Raw genomic sequence first — 24,134 nt, forward strand, 5'->3', positions numbered from 1 at the left:
ACTATGGATGGATCTCAAAACTATTACGCTAAGTGAAATAAGCCAGGCAGAAAAAGAAAAATATCATATGACCTCACTCATTTGAGGAATCAAATGAACCGCGTGAACTGAGAAGTGGAATAGAGGCAGAGGCGGGATGAAAGGGACCAGAGGGAAAGCAAACAGAGAAAAAGGGGATGAGAGGATGGGATCAGAGAAGGAAAAGAGAATAGTGAAATTATATATACATAACACAGTGTTATAGAGAGCATGAAAGCAAATCCTGGAGGGAAGGGGGGAAGGCGTTGAAGAGAGGGGGAAAGGGGGGATGTCGAGGGGAACACAGGGAGATGTATTTGGTGGGACACTTGAATCTATGTAAACACAATAAATTAAAATCAGTAAAAATTAAAAAACAAAACCGATGACATCACAAAAGAAAATATTGATGTAACTGCTCAAAACGTCAACATCAGATTAAAAGGTGAATGAGTCAACTGGGGAAAATACCTGCCATGAAGGTAAATGCATAATGTGTTTAGTAAAACAAGAGTGTTTTACAAATATGGAAAAGACTAAACTATAGTGGGAAAGCTCTATCTGCTGTACACACTGGGAACTGTGTATCTCATGTTCGCAGGGATACAGTAACACAGGCACTGTGCGCTGCTCTCATCTAGCCATCTCGAGATCAGTGTGGCAGTTACACATTATGCCAAACTGGCAGGGGTGAAGGGTAATGACACACAAACATGGGGACCACGAAAGTGCAGTGTCACAGGAGGGGGTTGCTCTATGGGTCTAGAGCTGCAGAGTTCAAGCGCCTGAGTAGAAAGATTTTTTTTCCACCAGATCTGGGGAGGTAAAGGCCATGTGAACCAGCCTCGTGGTGCTGACGAAGCCCCACTGGGGAGGACCAGATGGCCACGCAATCCAGCCTCGCCCTGGCAGAAGCACATCGGGAGGGAGGAAAGGGGCCCTGCTTTCATAATTATTTTTTTGTACAACAGTACTTGCTATATAACATTTCAATTTTATTTTTAACAAAATTATAAATGTACCTAGTTTTAAAGTCAAAGAATTCCACAAAATTTATGGTGAAAACAGTGTCCCCTCCCATAGGTGTTTCTTCAGCTCTTTTCCCTTCTTTTCATCCACATTTCTAATTCCCAGGTTCAGTTTGCTCTTCTAGAGTCTGTGTCATCCACTAACTTCCTACTATGAACATGAGAGGAGCCCTCCCCACACCTTACCCATTCAGGACTGACCATCAGTCATCAGGACTCGCTGTCAGAACGCCATCAGGATGGGCACACGGGGACCCTGGAACTTGATTCCTCCTCCGGCTGCCTCCCCCTGCACGTGCATCCTGGGGTTAATAAGGATTTGCTGGGTGTCCTGCTGCACTTATGTCAATTTATCTCCAAACTCTCAGCCCAGGATCACTCAAACATGGCAGGGAACAGCCTGCGATCCTACCCTGCAGCCACCATCTTCCTGCCCCTCATGACTCACCCAGCATGCTCCACTCACTCACCCAACAGTCCATCTCCGGTCGTCAGTGTTCTGGGGCCAAGAGGATGAAGACTGGCTCCACTTTCTGTTTAGGATAGTCCCCTCTGCTGTGCACGAAGACTCTATTCCACCCTCCAAGGGAGGAATCTTTAGTCTTCAGCCAGAGTGGGGAAGGGATTGTCAGGGTAAATGGGACAGGGGTCTGAGACTCTGATGGCTCCTTAAACAGGTTTTCCAACTATTTCCTATTTCAACCCTGTTTTTATTGCCATCCACCCCACCCCCAGGCTCCATTTTCAGAGTTATATGGTAATGTCACTCCTGAGACTTGGGGGAGACTCTCTGCAATGTGATGCATTCACCTCCCAGGCCCCCTAACACACACACACACACACACACACACACACACACACACACACGCACACACACACACACACACGCCTCTCAGCTTTCCGTTTCTCTACTAGGTCCCTCTGCTTGTCCATCTGATTCCCAAATTCTGTCCCTTCCTCTTTTAATCTCTTGGTAGCTTGTGCCCTACTAGTGGGTTTTTTAAAGAAGCAGAGGTCACTGTTAATTTAATCTCCCATTTTGGTTGAAAATCAAGAGAGGAATTTATTTTTAATTTTAAGATGGAGCTATCAAAGCCATCTTAGATGTTAACAGAGAACAGAGATGATCTGTCAGGGCCCAGAAGAAAGGCAGCACAACTAAGGCAGCAGCAGGTGCCTAAGTAAAGGAGAGGGGGCCTGCCCTAGGACACAGGGAGACCCAAGCAGGGGGCTGGGCAGGCAGCATTTGAGATGGGAAAGAGACACAGTACCAGCTGAGACTGAAGTCTGAGGAAGGATGGACAAGCATGGCCTCAGATAAAGAGCAAACCCACCAGGGAGGTATGGCCAGGGCTGGGGTGGGCATGGAAGCTGTGCCATGTCCCGTGGCCAGTCTGCTGGGCCATGTGTCTCCCTACAACACTGTACTGTTACTATGCTCAGAGGACACTCAATGACAGGAAGGGGCCAGGGTGTGTGTGAGAAAGTGATCACAGGGCTGCCCTGCGAACAGCAGGAATGGGGCCTCTGAGGGAGGAGTCCCGGTCAGCAAGCTCATCAGCACAGTCCTCCTGTCTGTACTCATTTTAGATGAGTGTTAAAGTTCTTTTTCATATGTTCCAAATTTTCCAATTCTATAGTGAAAGCTGTTATCTTAGTGTAATGCAGGGGGGAAAAAACTGGGAAAAGCAAATAACTAATTCAGTATGACAAAAAATAAAAAACTTCAAAGTAAATTAAAATGTCAATAAAGTTTTTGTTATCATTATCTCTTGATTCCCTGCTCTTAGGGTAACCCTGCCCCGAGCTGGGCTGGGAGGGGCCCCATCACCAGCTTGCTGTGAGAGCCTGGGTTCCCCTCTGCTTAACAGAGCAGGCTTTCAGGATCCCAAGCCTTGTCTCAGCAAGGGCGTCAGGCATCGCACTGAAGCCCAAAGACCGTCCCCAGTTTCACTATGTTAGACTGCCCTTCACCTCAGCCTAAGAAAGTGTGGAAAGTTCTCAGAGATGTGCAAATGGAACCCAAGTTCCTCCAAAGCCACCAGGTCCCCTGGGCATCACCCACCGCAGATGAGCTTTGTGCTGGCTCATCATATCCCCAGGAATCCCCACCGGAAGACACTGCAGGGCTCAACCAAGATTGCCAAGGGAAACAAAGCCATTTCTGTTCCAAGCAGCTGAGTCTCCTAATAGCTCCCTCCAAACCTGCAGAAGAGGCACTGGTGCCCTATAAAAAGCTGGCTGCCTTTACTTAACCAAACCTCGGGGAATTCCCGGAGTCTCTGCTGCAGCCCTCTGGAACCAGTCTTGATGGCTCACAGGCGGCGGCGTGCGCCTCTGTCTCTCATCCAGCATGGGCCTGCGGCGCTGCACAGCGCAGGCAGGTGGGTAGTCAGCCAGTCTTGCCCACCCTGGCATGTTGGTTCATCCCCAGAACGCAGTCCAGTCCAAACACAGGAAGAATTGGGACAACAACAGAGTCCAGGGAGAAAGAAGCCCAGTACATACAGTGAGTTGTTTATATGCCTGAGTTCCAGGAGCCCTTCCCTTGGGGTTTCTGTGAAAATTAGATCCAGATTTGCACAATTACAACGTTGGTCCCAAGCCAGGCGGAATTTGGATGTCCTCTTTGTAACAGCTTTAGTTTGAAAGAATAATCCGGCAAAGATGCAAAAATGACTACCTGGCTCCCCACTCCCATACTCAGCCCTCATTCCTTGCACAGCGAGAGTGACCTTGAGATGACCCTCTAGCCCCTGGTGTATCCCCAATGCCCACTGACCTCATTTCCTGCCCCCACTCCATCTCTCCCCTTAGTGGCAGCCATACTGGCCTCCTCACTTCTCCATGAGCACCCCAGGCACATCGCCCAGAGCCTCTGCTCCAGCTCCCCTGAGGCCTGGAGCCTTCCCCCTCCAACACCACAGGGTTCACCCCTGCACGCCTTTACCACTCTGCTCAGAGGCCCCTTCTCAGGGGCCTGCTCAGCCGCCAGGCCCATCCACAGTGCAGCCAGTGCTCCCGTAGCCCTCCCCTTCACTCCTCCATTGTGCCCCACCATCTGACACGCTGTTACTTATAATATTTATATTTCATCACCCCCACAAGGATGTAAGCTAAAGGCTTTCCAGAAGGGTGCCTGGCACATCACAGGCATTCCAGAAATACTTGCTGAAGAAAGAAAGGAACAAATAAGGTCTTTGTTCAAATAATTTGTTGAGTAATAACTCTCCTCTGCAAATGTTAATCAGGATTCGGTTGCCCACCAGCCCTAAATACCTATATGCATGAGGTCCCAACTCATCGCCAACATCTCCCAAGGGGGCTGATGATGAAGTCGCAGCCCTGCAGCAGGCAGCAGGCCCTGGAGGGACAGTGGGCTGTGCCTGTGTCACCTCCCACCAGGGTGGGAAGGCCCAGTACTCCATGGTGGCCACTTGAGGCTATCATCAAAATTACTCGGCCCTGGCCGGTTGGCTCAGCGGTAGAGCGTCGGCCTAGCGTGCGGAGGACCCGGGTTCGATTCCCGGCCAGGGCACACAGGAGAAGCGCCCATTTGCTTCTCCACCCCTCCGCCGCACTTTCCTCTCTGTCTCTCTCTTCCCCCTCCCGCAGCCAAGGCTCCATTGGAGCAAAGATGGCCCGGGCGCTGGGGATGGCTCTGTGGCCTCTGCCCCAGGCGCTAGAGTGGCTCTGGTCGCAATATGGCGACGCCCAGGATGGGCAGAGCATCGCCCCCTGGTGGGCAGAGCGTCGCCCCATGGTGGGCGTGCTGGGTGGATCCCGGTCGGGCGCATGCGGGAGTCTGTCTGACTGTCTCTCCCCGTTTCCAGCTTTAGAAAAATTAAAAAAAAAAAAAAAAAAAAAAAAAAATTACTCAGTGAGAAGGGCAGACACTGAGTTCGGAGCCACCTCACATCACCAAGGCAGCTCCCACTTACTCTACTCTCAGGAAGTGGACTCGGGCTCGTAAAGTCAGAGGCCACAGCTCAAATCCCAGTCTCATCATTAATCACCACAGTGACGTCACCTCCCCGAGTCTTGGAAATGAGTGGCACAGTACCTACCTCACAGGGTACATTGGGGACTAAACAAGGTATTCAGACCATCAGAACTGACACAAATCAGGCACTTCATAAACATTAGCCATTCTTATGACTATGTTTGTATTCCACACAAGACTGCTGAATACTTTCAGAAAATATTATTATAAGTTTTTTTTTAAAAAAAAAAGCAGACCTCTTAAGGACAAATTTAAAAGGAATCATTGCAAGATAGTTTTGCAAAACTTCAGTCAGAGCCACAAAGAGGAGTCCAATGGCCTGGGCATGCCATCATGGCCACAGTGCATACTCATCACTGCCCAGCTGGCGGGCACTGCCGGAGCCTGGGCCAAAGGCTTGTGTCTGTGCGGGCACAGTAACAACTGGCCCTCGGGTCCACTGCTGGATGGTTTGGTCAGGGTTGGACAAGAAAGGTTAATAGAAAAGGAGAAAATTGCCTCTATTTCAATCTTGGTTCTACAAACACCAGAAGGGAAATTGTGCATATCACTGTCACTATTGTTGCGCCCTGACTTGTAACAGGTCCGCTGTGTGACATAAAACCAGGCCACAAGGAAGCATAGCAAGACACATGGCTTCATATGCAAGCAAGATTTCACAAATCAACTGATGTAGAAAGAATCACTCAATTTAAAGACATAACCCCTATAAAAGCATTGTAAAAAGCACTACTTACATGGAACCATGTGAAGATCTTCTCTCTCTGTAGACAGCCCTGCAAACAGGTTAAAAAATAATTATAAAATAGCACAAAGAATACTCTATCAACTTAGATATCAAACTGAAGTAATTTATTTTAAAAATGTAATCATATCAGTTATTTGGAAAGTCAAGGCAGTTTTCCAGAGAAAGGATTCCACCAAAAGTAGAGTCTAAATTGAGTGTAAAAACTAAAAGATATCAAAAACACTCAGAGCCCCTGACTCCCCTACACTTTGACAGGACCAAGGAGACCTGCCTGTGCAAAGACTTCAATGGCAAGTAAACAATACTGTCAGAGTCGCCCTCAGGCAGCCCCAACGCTGCAGTTCAAAAAGGACTGAGGAGGATGGGGGTGGCAGCAATTACCAAAGGATGACATCCACTTCCATCCATGACAGAAGAAAAGGGATGACTCTCCCACCTCAAACAATTAAGAAAACAGACAAAAGAACTGAGACAGGGTGTTTAGACACAAGACAACAGACATCAACAGGACAATGATCCTTGAGGGAAAAAAATCATGTGATGCATCCTGATCACCCAGCCTGCAGTGCGGGGAGTGTTTCTAGGCTACAGTGCAGAAAGGAGGTCCAGGCAAAGCAACGGAGTCCTGAGAGGAGAAAGTGGGGTTGAAAGTCAGGAAGGCAACAGCAGCTGGAATGAGCAGGCAGAGTTGGAAAGGAGATAGCCTTACAGAGAAATGTTCCACAGACCTGTGGGAGATGCACTTCAGTCTTCACCAGCACTCCAATTAGCACATGTGAGTGAGCAAGCTACCTGTGACCAGAAAGAGCCAATAGAAGGAAGCAGGACAACAGGAGTTGTAGATCCCACAACTCTAGGAATGTGCTCGCTCCAGACAACCAGGCCAGGGAACCTTGTGACACAGGGGCCATGGGGTGAGCTCTTGGAAGAGTGTCACCTCAGCAGCAGGGCACATTAGCACCAGACAAAACTGGTGTACTAAACTAGGAACTGCTGCCTAACACTGTCCAACAATAAGCCACCAAAGGATCTCAACTTTCCAACTAAAATTCATTCCAACAAGAAAATTTAAGGTATTTAAAAGAATACAGAACCCAACAACATAAATTGCACAATGTCTTCCACCTATTCAAAATTAACAGGTATGCAAAAAAGCATGAAAATATATCTCATGAGAACAGCTGATCAATAAGAAAAAGATCCAGACATCACACACAAAAATAATTAGTACACAGGTCCTTAAAATAGTTATTATAAATGCACTGTATATGTTTAGGAAAATATAACATGAGACATGAAAAACATTTTTAAGAAGACCTAAATCAAACATCTAGAAATAATATATATATATTATTTCATTATATATATAAATTAGTCAATATGCAACAAAACAATATTACAGACAGAAACTATCTAAAATGAAACACAGATAGAAATACCCTTTCTTCTCTTTAAAAAAAACCACAAATATGTGTGTAATTGAGAACTTAAAGGGGAGGCCAGCTTCAAACAAAAACATATTTAAAAAAATAATGACAAAATATTTTCAAAAATTGATGAAAATTATGAACCTGTATATCCAAGGAAGTCAACAATTCCCAAGCAGAAAAAAAATAAAGGAAATTAAACCAAGGTACATCATAAGCAATTTACGTAAAGAGAAAAATCTTAAAAGCAGCCAGAGATAAAAGAAACATGTACAGAGAAACAAACAGCCATGGTGGAGAGAGGACTTTTCAGAAATAGTGTAAGCCAGAAGTTAATGGAATTCTATCTCTAAAGTAAAGAAGGGGGAGTGACGTCACAGAAATGGCACCGTGAGCAGCGCGTCCGACAGATCTCCCCAAAATCACAACAAATTTATCAACTAGAAACAGGAAAGTTTATCTTCGGAGCATTCCGGAGTTCCACACAAACTGAAAGCGAAAGGACTGTTATCACTTGCATCTGAGAGACGAGGGTGTGGAGGAAGCTACCGCAGGGACGTTCATTCAAGCCGCGAGGAAGTGCGCCTGTGGTGGTGTGCTATCAACAAGACCACCCTCAGATGCCAATAAGAAAGAGGAAATCGAATATTATGGATACAAAAGAAAGAGAGGTAACACAAATAGATGTGGAAAAATCTATGGAGAAAAGACTTAACATATTGGAAGCCTTGGAGCTAAATGACAGAGAATTTAAAATAGAAATCTTAAAAATACTCAGAGATATACAAGAAAACACAGAAAGGCAATATAGGGAGATCAGAAAACAACTCAATGAACACAAAGAATATAGTACCAAGGAAATTGAAACTATAAAAACAAATCAAACAGAAATGAAAAACTCAATTCACGAGCTGAAAAACGAGGTAACAAGCTTAGCTAGCAGAACAGCCCAGATTGAAGATAGGATTAGTGAAATAGAAGACAAACAACTTGAGGCACAACAGAGAGAAGAAGAAAGAGACTCAAAAATAATAAAAAACGAGAAAGCCCTACAGGAATTATCTGACTCCATCAGAAAGAATAACATAAGAATAATAGGTATATCAGAGGGAGAAGAGAAAGAAAATGGAATGGAGAATATACTCAAACAAATAATAGACGAGAACTTCCCAAGCCTGTGGAAAGAACTAAAGCCTCAAATTCAAGAAGCAAACAGAACACCGAGTTTTCTTAACCCCAACAAACCCACTCCAAGGCACATCATAATAAAGATGACACAAACCAATGACAAAGAAAAAATTCTCAAGGCAGCCAGGGAAAAGAAGAGTACAACATATAAAGGAAGGCCTATTAGATTATCATCAGATTTCTCAGCAGAAACTCTATAAGCTAGAAGAGAATAGACCCCAATATTTAAAGCCCTGAAAGAGAGGAACTTTCAGCCAAGAATACTATACCCATCAAAGCTATCCTTCAAGTATGAAGGAGATATAAAAACATTCACAAATACAGAAAAGATGAGAGAATTTATCAACAGAAAGCCCCCACTCCAGGAAATACTAAAGGGGGTTTTCCAACCAGATTCAAAGAACAAAAGAAAACAACACCACAAGTAACAGCTCCACCAAGAACACAATAAAACCAAACTTAAACTGTGACAACAAAGAAAAAAAAGGGGGGAGAGAATGGAGATTAACAGTAGCAAAGGACGATGAAGTGCAGAAATACTTATAAGATAGGGTACTACAATGAATATGGTAGGTACCCTTTTCATTACTTAATGGTAACCACCCTAGAAAAAACCACCTCAAAAACACATGACTTAAAAAAGGTAGCAACAGAGGAAAGAAGTATGGAACACAAACAAACAGAAACAAATGATAGAAAAACAAAAGAGAAGAATCAAACTAGATACAAAATTAACAGAAAGCAATTTATAAAATGGCAGTAGGGAACCCACAAGTGTCAATAATTACACTAAATGTAAATGGATTAAACTTACCAATAAAAAGACACAGAGTAGCAGAATGGATTAAAAAAGAAAATCCAACTATATGCTGCCTACAAGAAACACATCTAAGCAACAAGGATAAAAACAAATTCAAAGTGAAAGGCTGGAAAACAATACTCCAAGCAAACAACACCCAAAAAAAAGCAGGTGTAGCAATACTCATATCTGATAATGCTGACTACAAGACAGAAAAAGTACTCAGAGACAAAAATGGTCACTTCATAATGATTAAGGGGACACTGAATCAAGAAGACATAACAATCCTTAATATATATGCACCAAACCAAGGAGCACCAAAATATATAAGACAGCTACTTATTGACCTTAAAACAAAAACTAACAAAAATACAATCATACTTGGAGACCTCAATACTCCGCTGACGGCTCTAGATCGGTCATCCAAACAGAGAATCAATAAAGATAAAGTGGCCTTAAACGAAATACTAGAACACCTGGATATGATAGACATCTACAGGACACTTCATCCCAAAGCAACAGAGTATACATTTTTCTCTAGTGTACATGGAACATTCTCAAGAATTGACCATATGTTGGGCCACAAAGACAATATCAGCAAATTTAGAAAAATTGAAATTGTACCAAGCATATTTTCTGATCATAAAGCCTTGAAACTAGAATTCAACTGCAAAAAAGAGGGGGAAAAACCCACAAAAATGTGGAAACTAAACAACATACTTCTAAAAAATGAATGGGTCAAAGAAGAAATAAGCGCAGAGATCAAAAGATATATACAGACAAATGAAAATGAAAATACGACATATCAGAATCTCTGGGATGCAGCAAAAGCAGTAATAAGAGGAAAGTTCATATCACTTCAGGCCTATATGAACAAACAAGAGAGAGCCGAAGTAAACCACTTAACTTCACACCTTAAGGAACTAGAAAAAGAAGAACAAAGAAAACCCAAAACCAGCCGAAGAAAGGAGATAATAAAAATCAGAGCAGAAATAAATGAAATAGAGAACAGAAAAACTATAGAAAAAATCAATAAAACAAGGAGCTGGTTCTTTGAAAAGATCAACAAAATTGACAAACCCTTGGCAAGACTCACCAAGGAAAAAAGGCACAGGACTCAAATAAATAAAATCCAAAATGAAAGAGGAGAGATCACCACAGACATCATAGATATACAAAGAATTATTGTAGAATACTATGAAAAATTATATGCCACCAAATACAACAATCTAGAAGAAATGGATAAATTCCTAGAACAATACAACCTTCCTAGACTGAGTCATGAAGAAGCAGAAAGCCTAAACAGACCAATCAGCAGGGAGGAAATAGAAAAAACTATTAAAAACCTCCCCAAAAATAAAAGTCCAGGCCCAGACGGTTATACTAGTGAATTCTATCAAACATTCAAAGAAGACTTGGTTCCTATTCTACTCAAAGTCTTCCAAAAAATTGAAGAAGAAGCAATACTTCCAAACACATTTTATGAGGCCAACATAACCCTCATACCAAAACCTGGCAAGGATGGCACAAAGAAAGAAAACTACAGACCAATATCTCTAATGAATACAGATGCTAAAATTCTAAACAAAATACTGGCAAACCGAATACAACAACATATTAAAAAAATAATACATCATGATCAAGTGGGATTCATCCCAGAATCTCAAGGATGGTTCAACATACGCAAAACGGTTAACGTAATACACCATATCAACAAAACAAAGAACAAAAACCACATGATCTTATCAATAGATGCAGAAAAGGCTTTTGATAAAATACAACACAATTTTATGTTTAAGACTCTCAACAAAATGGGTATAGAAGGAAAATATCTCAACATGATAAAGGCCATATATGATAAACCATCAGCCAACATCATTTTAAACGGCATAAAACTGAGGACTTTCTACCTTAAATCAGGAACAAGACAGGGTTGTCCACTCTCTCCACTCTTATTTAACGTGGTGCTAGAAGTTCTGGCCAGAGCAATCAGACAAGACAAAGAAATAAAAGGCATCCATATCGGAAAAGAAGAAGTAAAGGTATCACTTTTTGCTGATGATATGATCCTATACATCGAAAACCCGAAGGACTCCACAAAAAGATTATTAGAAACAATAAACCAATACAGTAAGGTCGCAGGATACAAAATTAACATACAGAAGTCCATAGCCTTTCTCTATGCCAACAATGAAATATTAGAAAACGAACTCAAAAAAATAATCCCCTTCACGATTGCAACAAAAAAAATAAAATACCTAGGAATAAACATAACAAAGAATGTAAAGGACCTATATAATGAAAATTACAAAGCATTGTTAAGGGAAATCGAAAAAGATACAATGAGATGGAAAAATATTCCTTGTTCTTGGATAGGAAGAATAAATATAATCAAAATGGCCATATTACCCAAAGCAATATACAAATTTAATGCAATTCCCATCAAAATCCCTATGAGATTTTTTAAAGAAATGGAACAAAAAATCATCAGATTTATATGGAACTATAAAAAACCCCGAATAGCCAAAACAATCCTAAGGAAAAAGAATGAAGCTGGGGGCATTACAATACCTGACTTTAAACTATATTATAGGGCCACGATAATCAAAACAGCATGGTATTGGCAGAAAAATAGACACTCAGACCAATGGAACAGAATAGAAAGCCCAGAAATAAAACCACATATATATGGTCAAATAATCTTTGATAAAGGGGCCAACAACACACAATGGAGAAAAGAAAGCCTCTTCAACAAATGGTGTTGGGAAAACTGGAAAGCCACATGCAAAAGAATGAAACTCGACTACAGCCTGTCCCCGTGTACTAAAATTAATTCAAAATGGATCAAAGACCTAAATATAAGACCTGAAACAATAAAGTACATAGAAGAAGACATAGGTACTAAACTGATGGACCTGGGTTTTAAAGAACATTTTATGAACTTGACTCCAATGGCAAGAGAAGTGAAGGCAAAGATAAATGAATGGGACTACATCAGAATAAAAAGTTTTTGCTCAGCAAGAGAAACTGATATAAAAATAAACAGACAGCCAACTAAATGGGAAATGATATTTTCAAACAACAGCTCAGATAAGGGCCTAATTTCCAAAATTTACAAAGAACTCATAAAACTCAACAACAAACAAACAAACAATCCAATAAAAAAATGGGAAGAGGACATGAATAGACACTTCTCCCAGGAAGAGATACAAATGGCCAACAGATATATGAAAAGATGCTCAGCTTCATTAGTTATTAGGGAAATGCAAATCAAAACTACAATGAGATACCACCTCACCCCTGTTAGATTAGCTATTATCAACAAGACGGGTAATAGCAAATGTTGGAGAGGCTGTGGAGAAAAAGGAACCCTCATTCACTGGTGGTGGGACTGTAAAGTAGTACAACCATTATGGAGGAAAGTATGGTGGTTCCTCAAAAAACTGAAAATAGAACTACCTTATGACCCAGCAATCCCTCTACTGGGTATATACCCCAAAACCTCAGAAACATTGATACGTGAAGACACATGTAGCCCCATGTTCATTGCAGCACTGTTCACAGTGGCCAAGACATGGAAACAACCAAAAAGCCCTTCAATAGAAGACTGGATAAAGAAGATGTGGCACATATACACTATGGAATACTACTCAGCCATAAGAAATGATGACATCAGATCATTTACAGCAAAATGGTGGGATCTTGATAACATTATACGGAGTGAAATAAGTAAATCAGAAAAAAACAAGAACTACATGATTCCATACATTGGTAGAACATAAAAATGAGACTAAGAGACATGGACAAGAGTGTGGTGGTTACCAGGGGTGGGGGGAGGGAGGACAGGGGGAGAGTTAGGGGGAGGGGGAGGGGCACAGAGAACTAGATAGAGGGTGGCGAAGGACAATCTGACTTTGGGCGAGGGGTATGCAACATAATTTAATGACAAAATAACCTAGACATGTTTTCTTTGAATATATGTACCCTGATTTATTAATGTCATCACATTACCATTAATAAAAATTTATTTAAAAAAAAAAAAAAAAAAGTAAAGAAGGGAAAAATTGTTGACCTGAAATACCAGATATAGTGAAAATAACTTTCAAATACAAAGGCAAAATGAGGATTTTTCCCAACAGTCAAAAGCTAAAATAATTCATCACCAACATACCTGAACTATGGAAAACATTAAAGTCAGTCCATCATACAATAGGAAAATGAGATCAGAAAGAAATCTTGACTTACATAAGAAATGAAAAGCTCTGGAAACAGAAAGTTTATGAATAAATAGAAATGCCTATTTTCCTTAATTTCTGAGATTGTTTTAAAAGATAATAGACCAGTTGATGCAAAAAAGTAACTGCATATAGTGGAATCTGTAACAATGCAGAAGTAAAATGGCATGACAACAATGACATGAATGCCAGGTAAAAGTTACTGTTGTTAGTTTTTATACTATAAGTAAGTGAGCATAATGTTATTTGAAGACAGGCCATGGTAAGTTCAGGATATATAAAATGAGTCCCAAGGCAACCACTAAAAACAAAGAGATATAACTAATAAGCTAGTAATGGTGATAAAATTGCTCATAAATACTCAATCCATAATAAGGTAGAAAAAGAGGATATAATAAAAAAAAGAGACAAATAGAAACCAATAACTTATCATAACAGTAATCACATTAAATATAAATGGTGTAAAAATCCTAACTGAAATAAAGAGATGTTAAGATTTGAGTAAAAAAAACAAAAACAAAAACAGGACTCCTCACATAGACAAAATTTAGGAGCTCAGAAACACGTACAGATCATTCTAGGTTTAAAAGATATCATGACAGAAAAGCCAAGCTCTGCTTGCCAGTACTGAGCAACCTTCAGTCCGGAACAGTTTAGAATACTGAAAGATATATTTGAAAAGACCATGTATCCACACTGGGTTACCATAGCAAAACTTAATTCAGCTACTCAACTTGAGTTAGTATTAAAGATTTGGTTCAAGAACCAGCACATCAAAAGGAAAAAGCAGAAGCTACAAACTTGGCCAAGTCTGGCACTAGAAGCACCAAACTAAATCATTTCAGTGAAGGAGGAGAGAGATCTCTTTACTCATAACTTCTACAAACACTTGTTCCAGTATTGTGAATGCCTATGACCATGTACCACCTTAGACTTCTAGTGTCGAGCAACCCGGAGGGGCTGGTGCCTCTGTGTGGAATGCATCATGGGATTCCAGCCTCATGATCTCCAACAAATATGTCTGGTTGTCTCTGATTCTCCTTGGGCCTCCATTCCCTATGACACAGATAATTTTATACATCTGTATCTCTTACCTGGGGATGGTCACCCCAGCAGTCTAGATCAGTACCTCTTCCCACAGAGTCCTGGTTGAGGGGTATGGCTGGGACTGATCTTCAATGTAATGGCTAATACATCCACAGCTCTTGAGAAAGGTCTGTGATCCAAATCTTGCCAAACTGAGAGACATTTCCAAATACATTTAATGGGTCAACTCCAGTTGGAAAAGATCAGTTGTTTATCTTTTTCTATAAGAAGAAATCCCTCTACTTTCCATCATTGCCTAAAATTTTTGTCCTCTGGTTCTCCTGAGACAAATTTCAGTATCAAGGACAGTCACTGGTGCCTTTGGAGAAAGCAGAAGCCAGCTACTTTTCCTTGGGTCTAGCCTATCCCAGTTGAACTTAGCACCATGAAAACACCCCAACTAAAGTCAATACCATGTAAAAATTCCTGTTTCCTAAGGATCATCTTTATTTCTTACACAAAAAGGAAAGAAACAACAAACATTTAGGCAAGTGATATCAGCAAGATTGGTGGACCGTGAGGTCCCAGCGCTTGTACTGCCAGAAAAACAATGATTAACAGCTACTTACTGATAAAAATAGCTCTGAGAGAGCTGTGGAGGACAATGCAAGAGCTACAGCACCCAGTGTAGCACGGAAATCAATGATGGACACTTAGAAAGTATGGGCAGCATTTTACCTGTATCAGTCCATCCCACATATCAGTATCAGTCCCGCATAGCTTGCCACCAAAAGGGATCCCCTCAGTTGCAACCTACCCCTTTGGAGGAAAAGGAGAGGAAAAGACCCCAGCAGCTTTCTCCAGCAACAACCCAAGCAGCCTTTGTGGCTGCCAGGGACACCCAAAGTTTTACCACTAAGGATTCCCTCAGTCTTTGCCTATGTTAATCTCAGCTGATGGTGCGGCTCAGAATCAATGCCACTGAGCCCCCCAGAGAAGAAGCCAATGCTGTGATCCCAACCACAGTCGCCCTGGCCTACTACATGAACATCCATACCCTCGACTGTTAGGTATGAATAAAATGAACATTGATGGAGTTCAAGAAAAGGTTTTAATACAAGGTAGTGCTGGCCAAAAGGACCTCCTAGTGACCCCCAGGATTAAAGAGCCCCAAATGAGTCTGCTTTATTTATTCTGGTTTGGATACATTTTGAAAGCCAAGATTCAAAGATTATAATGAGAAATCTGACCTGCAATTGCTTCAAACAATGGTTAGAGAGATGAATCAAGATGAAGGTTGACAAAAGAACCAAGGTCCCTTGACTCAACCCCTCACTGGGGATCCAAAACCTTTGCACCAGAGGGGGTAAAATGGCCAGGAAGTGGAGAAGAGAAGTTTCTGGACTTCTTGACATGGGAGCTCCACAAACTGTGGTACCCAAATCATTGGTGAAGCCCTGGCATGAGCTACATTTAGATTGAGAGAATATACATGGTTGACTGTTTATAAGAAACTCACTTGAAATACAATGATATACATTGATGAGGAGATAAGGGTGAAAAATGATGTAACATGCCAACCCTAATCAAAAGAAAGTTTGAATGGCTATACTAACATCAGAAAAAGTAGGTTTCAGAGCAAAGAGTATTATCAGAAGTTAAAAAGGGCATTACATAATAAAAGGTCAAAACTAACTAGACAGAAGATGAGTAAAGGATATAGGAGACTCAACACTATCAACTACATTACTTAACTGACATTCATAGAGCACTCTACATCAGCAAGTTTCAACCTTTTTCATCTCATGGCACACATCAATTACTAAAATACTGTGGCACATCAAAAAGTAAATATTTTGCAAATCTGACAAAAAAAATAGGTATAATTTTGATTCATTCACACCAGATGACTATTGTTATGTTGGCTGTTGTCTTTTTTTTACTTGATAATATAAAAGAAAAGAGTTCAATGCCCCTGACTAAATAGTCAGGTATGTCACGTTTTAAAAATTCTTGTGGCATGCCGGTGTGCCATGGCATACCCAGTTGAAATCATTACTCTACATAATAACAGCAAAATACACACTCTTTTCAAGTGATCATGAAATATTTTCAAAGACCATTCTAAACCACAAAAAAGGTTAGCATCCTATATAATTCTATTAACACGAAACATCCAGAATACATAAATACAGAGTGATAAAAAGCAGATTAGTGGTATCCAGGGGATGAGAGAAAGGAGAAACAGGGAATGACCATTAAAAAATTCTGAAACTGGGTGGTGGTTGCACAACACTGAATGCCACTGAATTGTACATATTAAAATAATTAATTGCATATTATGTGAATTTTACTTCAATAAAAAATAAATAATAAGCCTGTGGTGGCATTGTGGGTAGAGCATTGACCTGGAACGCTGAGGTCCCTAGTTGGAAATCCTGGGCTTGTCTGGTAAAGGTACATACAAGAAGCAATCAGCAAACAATTAAAGTGAAGCAACTACAAACTGATGCCTCTGTCTATCTCTCATGCTCTCCTGCCCTCTCTCTAAATATTAATAAATAAAATCTTTAAATAAATAAATAATAAACAATAAGATATACAAGAGAATGTTAGAAGCTATTGCATGCCAATAAATTTAACAACTTAGAGGAAACAAAGTCTTGGAAGAATCAAGCTACCAAAACTCACTCAAGAAGAATTAGATAATCCTATATTTATTCCAGAAATTGAATTCAAGCGAAAACCTTCCCATCAAAAAAAGAGCCACCAGCTAGCTTCAATGGTGAATTTTACCAATTATTCAAGAAAGAAGTAATAAAAATTCCTTACTAACTCATTCTGAAAATTTAATACAAGAGAACACTTCCCAGCTCATTCTATGAAGCAAGCATTAACCTGATATCAAAACCATAAAAAGACATTACAAGTTAACAGACCAAAACTGTACTTCTCATAAATATAGATGTAAAAGTTCTTAAATTTTAGCATATGAAATTCTAGACTATAAAAAAAAATCACAACAAAGTGAATTTCAACCAGAATTGCAAATGGTTTAATGTTTAACAATATCAATTACATTAATATGTGGATGTATCATATAAACAAACTAAAAAAGAAAAACTAAAAAAAAAAGAATTATATGACTATCAAAATAGATGCAGAAAAAACATTTGACAAAATTTAATATCATTCATGAAAAAAATTCTCAGCAAAGTTAGAACCATTTTCTGAACCTGATGAAAGACCTTGGGTTAAAACATACAGCTGGCCCTGGCCGGTTGGCTCAGCAGTAGAGCGTCGGCCTGGCGTGCAGGAGTCCCGGGTTCGATTCCCGGCCAGGGCACACAGGAGAAGTGCCCATCTGCTTCTCCACCCCTCCCCCTTTCCTTCCTCTCTGTCTCTCTCTTCCCCTCCCGCAGTCGCAGCTGAGGCTCCTTTGGAGCAAAGATGGCCCGGGCGCTGGGGATGGCTCTGTGGCCTCTGTCTCAGGCGCTAGAATGGCTCTGGATGCAACAGAGCAACGCCCCAGAGGGGCAGAGCATCGCCCCCTGGTGGGCATGCCGGGAGGATCCCGATCGGGCGCATGCAGGAGTCTGTCTGACTGCCTCCCCGTTTCCAGCTTCGGAAAAATGAAAAAACAAAACAAAACAAAAAAAACATACAGCTGACATCATACATAAGGGTGGGAGACTGAGTGCTTACCCCCAAGGTCAGGAACAAAGCCAGGATGTCCCCTTTCAGCACTTCTATTCCACAAGATGCCAACCACACCAAGTTCATCTATCAATTCAATGCAATCTCCATCAAAATCAGAGCAGGCTAAGCTTATTCCAAAATTTGCATGAAAATATAAAGAGAATAAGGCAGCCAAAATAACTTTGAAATAGAAAACACAGTGGAAAAACTTATACAAAATAAGCTTTGTCTTATTTCAAGATAAAGCTAGTCATAAAAATAAACAAATTGATTTAAAAAACAGAATGAAGAGTCCAGAAATAGTCCACACTCTGTTAACCACGTTTTATATTTTCTGAGTTATGCTTTGACATCTGGGTCTTACTGACCCTGGAAGGCTGCCCCCCTAGAGTCAGCCAATTCCTAGAGACAGGATAAACAATGCACTAGGGCACCTTTCACACACAAGCCCACCAATCAGAGCCCAGACTCCACCCCTCTCTATGGGCCCTCACACTATGGGTCCTCCCCCTGCCCTAATCACTGAGATGACCAGGGACAGCACCTCTGTCACAGAGCCTGCTAGATGAGTCAAAACAGCCCATCCTGAGTCTGCTGACCCTGTCTTGCCCTTCACATGAAAATCACAATCAATCTTGTGTCCAAGGTTTCCCTTCACCTCCTCTGCCTCTCAATCAACCCTGGTACTTCCCCATGTGGCCGTACATAGCATGGTGTACCTTCTATTTCTAGGACTTGTGCAGCTCAACTTCTTCCTTCATGACAGTCCTTTTTCCTTGTCTGCTGGTCTTACCATTCTTGAGTTAAACAAGTCCCAGTACCATTAAAAACATGCACACATATACAGTCAGTTGATGATTATTTATTTATTTATTTATTTATTTATTTATTAAGTGAGAAGCGGGAGGCAGAGACAGACTCCAGCATGAGCCCTGACCCATATCCACCCAGCAAACCCCCCTACCAGGCAATGCTCTACCTGTCTGGACTACTGTTCCATTGCTCAGCAGCCGAGCTATTTTAGCACCTGAGGCTAGGCCATGGAGCCCTCCTCTGTACCAGGGGTCAACTTTGTTTGAGCCACTTGAGCCATGGCTGCAGGGAGGGGTGGGGGAGGTAGAGGAAGGGAGAAGCAGATGATTGCTTCTCCTGTGTACACTGACTGGGAATCAAACCCGGGACTTCCACACACTGGGCCAACGCTCTACCACTGAGCCAACCAGACAGGGCCTAGTTGATTCTTGACAAAGGTTCCAAGGCAATTGTTAAAGGAAAAGGATAAGTTTTTCAACAAATGGCACTGTAACAACTATATACCAGGAGGGAGAGAGGAGGACCTTGACATTTTCCTCACATCTTATATAAAATTTATTCAAAACAGAACACAGACTTAGATGTGATAGCCAAAACTAGAAGACTTCCAAAGAAATAATAAGAGAAAAATCTTACAGACCTCCAATTTAACAAATAATTCTTAAGTATGATACAAAAGACATGATGTATACAAGAAAAACACTGATAAGTTGAATGTCATCAAAAACCTAAAACCTTTGGCCTTCAAAAGACACTTATAAAAATGAAAAGCCAAGCTAGACCGGGAGAAAATGTTTGCAAAGCAAGTGACTCATAAAGATCTATATCCAGAAAATATAAATAACTCTCAAAACTCAGTAAGAAAATAACCTAATTTTTTAAATGAGCAAAATATTTGATTCTATACTTCGAAGAAATTGCGGATAGTAAATAAGCACAGAAAAAGATGGCTTAGTGCAGCGTTTCGATGCTTTAGGCGACCCCTGTGTTTTGGTCGTTCGACCCCCGCCGGGGTCGTGACCCACAGGTTGAGAACCGTTGGCTTAGCGGAAGAGAGAGAGGCAAGTCTGATGCCCAGGCCAGCCAGAACCCAGCCCAGGGGTGAAGCATACAGACACCTTCCTCACCATCCTGAATGCCATGGTAGAAGAAACCTAAGACACACAAACCTCCAACAGAGGGACACAGATATCAGAAATAGCCGCACTCCCTGCTGGGCAGGGACAGGCAGGCCAGGTAGGACCGAGTGATCCCAGCAGCTTGCAATGCACTGACAGGAAAAAGCACAGGGCCCAGAAGAACATGAGTGGTGGGCACCGCCAATGCCCCCAAGTACACAGTGGGGACCTGGGGACAGATCACAGTGCCCCTCAGGCGGCTCCAGACAAGGTCTTTCTGGAATTGGATCTGGGTCCTCTGTTCCTGTCTACTGACCACTCGCTTCCTTAAGTAAGCCCACACAGTCTATTGCCACAAATACTTTCTTTCCTGATAATTCCCTAAACTAATCTCCCTGTCTCTGCCCTCTGCTCCAAGCATCAAATGCCTACCTGAACAAGCTACCCAGATGTATAGATCAAAAGTCCGAAACTAATCCCACCCCACACCTGGCCTTTTGGAGGACTCCCTGCCTTAGTTGTTCAGGCCCCTGGGAGTCATCCCCAATCCTCTTCACCCCATCTTCCTGACCCTTCTCCAGCAAGTCCCTCAACTCCACCTTAGGAGATCCTCTAGCCGCACCCCCTCCCCTGCTCCACCTTGGCTGACAATCTGCCTCCCTGCAGGCTGCAGCCAGAGCTTCAGAAAACAGGAAGGCCTTGGACTTGGTGAACTTGTTAAGGACACTACTCTTTTATGGATTGTTGTTGTATTGGCCAAGAGTTTGCTTAAAGGCTTTAATCACTGTAAAAAAAAAATAGAAGACTGGATAAAGAAGATGTGGCACATATACACTATGGAATACTACTCAGCCATAAGAAATGATGACTTCGGATCATTTACAACAAAATAGTGGGATCCTGATAACATTATATGGAGTGAAGTAAGTAAATCAGAAAAAAACAAGAACTGCATGATTCCATACATTGGTGGGACATAAAAACGAGACTAAGAGACATGGACAAGAGTGTAGTGGTTGGAGGGGGGGAGGGAAAGAGGGAGAGGGGAAGGGGAGAGGGGCACAAAGAAAACTAGATAGAAGGTGACGGAGGACAATCTGACTTTGGGTGATGGGCATGCAACATACTTGAATGACAAGATAACCTGGACATGTTTTCTTTGAATATATGTACCCTGATTTATTGATGTCACCCCATTAAAATTAATAAAAAAAATTTTTTAAAAAGAAGAAAGAAAACAGGAAAGCCATATGACTTCCCAGGGCACTAAAGATGACGCCCAAACCCTCAGCTTTATTTCCACTTTTACGCCCCATTCCCAAGGGTTCCCAAGCTCATTTCACCTGGGTCTGCTCCAGCTGCTGCTGCTCCAGCTAGGGACACAGTATGTGAGCTCCCTCAGGCCACCAGCTCCACTGACACATCTTCAGAAAGGTCTCTCTGGACCACCTGCCAGGAGCCACCTCCCTTTTGTTGGCCTTCCTGTGCTAATCCACTTGTCATGTGCCGTTTTAAGTTTTTAAGCCATTTCCTTTGTTTTCGGTCACCTGCTCCCCAATCCAAATGAGCCACAGGGACTCAGGAGCAGCGTGTGTCTGAGCCTGGGAGAGCGCTGGGTGGGAAGAGGGCCCCCATAGCCTGTTGGACAGGTACACACGCGAAGAGACAAGTGAACAAACAGCTGCACCAAGCAGTGGCCTGCAGGAGGCTGGCTTCTCTCCCTGGGGCAGGACCCTGAAGGGGAATAGGCAGAACTGTAAGAAGTTTGCTGGGGGGCAAACTTTTTCAAAATCATATAATGAAACAATATTTGATAAGGAAAAAAAAAAGACATTGTACCCACCACAAGAGACTTACAATTCAACTAATCAGGGAAAAACACAATCAGGACATGTCTGATTAAATGTCATCTGCTCAGGGTTCATATGTCCCAGCTGAAAGCTTCTGCTGGCCACATAAGACAGCCCAGATCCCAGGCTCATGCATACTCACATTTGAACATGACACCTTAGTGTCATATACATAACCCACATCCATAACATAACTTATCATTGGAAAGATATTTTAAAAGCACAGACTAGAAATGAGAAAATTAACATGTAAAATCTTATTCCTTGTGTGGATTTAGTGATATATACAAATAATAGTCATGCTCTTATTTGTAATCTTTCTACTTTTAGGCACATCTACTGTTAGGAGAGCCTACCAGGAGTGGAAGCACTCCCTTCCTGAGAGACAGTTCTGTCCTTCTACTGCCCCTCTAGGGCCTGAGTAGGCCCCATGTTCCAGAGCCTGATGATGATGAACAATGTCAGCAGACAGCTACAGGAGGCAGGTTTCCCTCTAAATCCCACTGAGGCCCCCATCTTAGCCCCAGGACCCCCACCATTGCCTTTTCTCCCTCCCATGGCCTCCTACGCATATCCACATATCTGAATGACACTGCTAGCATTTTACATCAAAGTTTTAATGATCGTTACAGAATGGGTTGTCCCTCATTGCTGGGTAGGTGGGCTGCGACCCTGCAGGTTTTCCTTGGAGTGGCTCCTTCTGACAGGAAGTCTTGATTTCTGGGGTTCTCCTGTCAGGATAGAACAAGCAAGGAGAGACTAGCAGTGAACGGGGGCAGCACTAGAGGTCACTCACTAGAATGTTTTAACCCACCTCTTTCAAAGACTACTTCCTGAGGGCTTGGGCTAACACTGGTGGTTTCACAGTGGGGCACACAAACATGACTCCTAGGCACCTGCTCATAGGCTTCATTTTTGCTCAACAGGAGCTCACACTTTGACAGCTCTCAAAAAAGGAAAATCAAATACCACTGTTTTTACCTAAAACTAAATAGGCCATAGCAAAGATCCAACTTCAGGAGGAAGACAGCCTTGACTCCACATTTCTCCAGATCTGGGAGACCAACAGTCACATTCACTCGCCACCTGCAGCAGAGCCAATTCAGAGTTCTGCAGTGCCAACCAGAAGTCAGGAGTAACGAGTTTAAAACAGCTTCTCCCGAGGAAGGACAGACAAGGATGATTCAACTTCATTGCCACCACAGAACCCCCCAATGCAATTACTGTTGAGGTAATTATGCTCTTGGTGATGGTCTCAGCAGAAAAGAAATGAGGTGGCCAGGGGTTGAACTTCTTCACTCCTTTACCTCAAAAAAAATACTATCTTGGGGCCAAAGCATAGTAGTGACATGGTCAACGAAACCACAGAATATAGACCCTGAGAGCCGTTTGCCAGAACTGAGCCTGGCTATGTCCTATTGTGGTGTGTCAGTTGCGCTCCCTGCCCTGGGACAGCAGGCCCTTCATCATCCCGCATGCCCCAGTGCACGTTTCCTCCGTTCAGAAGCTCAGGGTCACGCTCACAGCGGCTGCCACATCCAGGGAGCGGGCATTGTTTGCTTCCTTTCCTATGTAGGATAGATCATCCTCTATGTGTGTGAACAGAAAAATGCACATTCATGTTTCAATCCCTTTAAATTATATTGAACTTTATTCACTATCAATTTCCAATAGTTTATAAAAGAATTTTATATCAATCTCAGCACATAGACTTATTATATTAAAATTTTTAAGCTCATGGCCCTGGCTGGTTAGCTCAGTGGTAGAATGTCGGCCATGTGTGTGGAAGTCACAGGTTCAATTCCCAGTCAGGGCACACAGGAGAAGCACCCATCTGCTTCTCCACCCTTCCCTCTCTCCTGTCTCTCTATCTCTCTCTTCCCCTCCTGCAGCCAAGGCTCCAGTGGAGCAAAGTTGGCCCGGGCACTGAGGATGGCTTCATGGCCTCCACCTCAGGCGCTGGAATGGCTCCGGTTGCAACAGAGCTACACCCCAGAGGGGCAGAACATCGCCCCTTAGTGGGTTTGCCTAGTGGATCCTGGTCAGGCACATGCGGGAGTCTATCTGTCTGCCTTCTGCTTCTCACTTCAGAAAAATACCAAACAAACAAAAAAAATTTTAAGCTCATTATACCATATTTCCCCATGTATAAGACGCATTTTTCCACAAAAAATTTGGGGTC

At 42.2% G+C, this 24,134-nt stretch overlaps 1 protein-coding gene across 8 annotated transcripts in view; it reads right to left on the reverse strand.

The window, feature by feature from the left end:
• PCBP3 (poly(rC) binding protein 3) overlaps positions 1-24,134 on the reverse strand; it is a 294,334-nt gene that overhangs the window by 166,089 nt on the left and 104,111 nt on the right. For 4 of the 8 annotated variants that reach the window (XM_066369986.1, XM_066369981.1, XM_066369983.1 and 1 more), the window contains exon 2: positions 5,787-5,825. The exons of 2 other annotated variants lie outside the window; for them this stretch is intronic. The gene's annotated coding sequence lies outside the window, so the exon portion shown is untranslated. Of the gene's footprint in view, positions 1-5,786; positions 5,826-14,370; positions 14,503-14,540; positions 14,564-24,134 lie in introns of those variants that run through there. 2 more of the 8 variants (XM_066369985.1, XM_066369987.1) reach the window with 2 other exon arrangements.

This window comes from Saccopteryx leptura, chromosome 2 (assembly GCF_036850995.1).
Source record: "Saccopteryx leptura isolate mSacLep1 chromosome 2, mSacLep1_pri_phased_curated, whole genome shotgun sequence".
NCBI classification, from domain to species: domain Eukaryota; kingdom Metazoa; phylum Chordata; class Mammalia; order Chiroptera; family Emballonuridae; genus Saccopteryx; species Saccopteryx leptura.